The following is a 1,114-nucleotide window of genomic DNA, read 5'->3' on the forward strand; positions in this document are numbered from 1 at the left end:
TATATTACCTAATTGTTATGGCTTGTGTCTACTTGTCCCCTGAAAGCCACATGCAGTCATGGGTCAGCTGTTGGAGTTTGTGGTTGCTTACGGTGGGTGTGGGTGCTGCACCTACCCTGAGGCAGCTAATCTGCATGACGATGTAAGGAAAGGAGAGAAGTTAGTGAGCTGCTGCAGCTGCTGCTCCTCCCTTTGGTCTTTGCCTCTGCCATGAATGACTGCTCTGTGCCATGTGCCACTCTGCCTTGGAGCCAGCGAGTATGAACTGAAACGTCTACTCACTGTGAGCTAAATAATCCTTTCCTTTCTTACTTTTTGGTGTCAGGTATTTTGTCCCAGCAATGAGAGAAGAGTACCTGAGACACTAACATTCATGTATAAAATACTAGAGCAAATTTTATATTTCCTAAACTATATATTTGTGTAGGTCTAAAGGCATCAGAGAACATTACATAATGCCTTAGAATTATTGTAATAGTTAATATAATTGAAGAGTCAGGTATGAAAAGTCCCTAATGAGACACCATAGTATGTGCCAGTAGTACAGTATACAGGGAGATTGAGGCAGGAGGACTTATTGAGCCATGTAGTTCAAGGCCACTTTCACCAGTACTCTAGCTCAATATATATATATGTGTAATAAAGTTGCTATGAAATATCTATTATACAATGAAAGGTTTATGTCCTGTACTTGGAAAGGGGAAAGCATCTTTCTACTCTAAAGGGAAGAAAATTCCATAAAGTTTTAATCCATTTTGCTTTATGGTAACAAAATGCCCAAGGATGTGTATGAAATAAAGGTAATAGGTTTGTTGTACACCACAGTTTGTAGAGGCCAGAAAAGGTAACTCTCTCTGGTCACAGTGTCATTCTGCATCACAACACTGCAGTGACATCACATAGCAAGTATGAGCAATGAGCAAAAAACGAAGAATAGAAAATTAGGGAAGCACCAGGCTCTTATGTAACAAGCTTCTCTATCCAATGTTAATCTTGTTTCACAAGCACTAAAATTTCCCATAAAGCAGCATTAATCCTTTCCAAAAGAGATGCCCACAGTTAGCTAAGAATGTTGTACTATGTCACATCCAGCTCATGCAGGGTCTACCCTCTT

This window comes from Octodon degus, unplaced genomic scaffold (genome assembly GCF_000260255.1).
Source record: "Octodon degus isolate 3935 unplaced genomic scaffold, OctDeg1.0 scaffold00185, whole genome shotgun sequence".
NCBI classification, from domain to species: Eukaryota; Metazoa; Chordata; class Mammalia; order Rodentia; family Octodontidae; genus Octodon; species Octodon degus.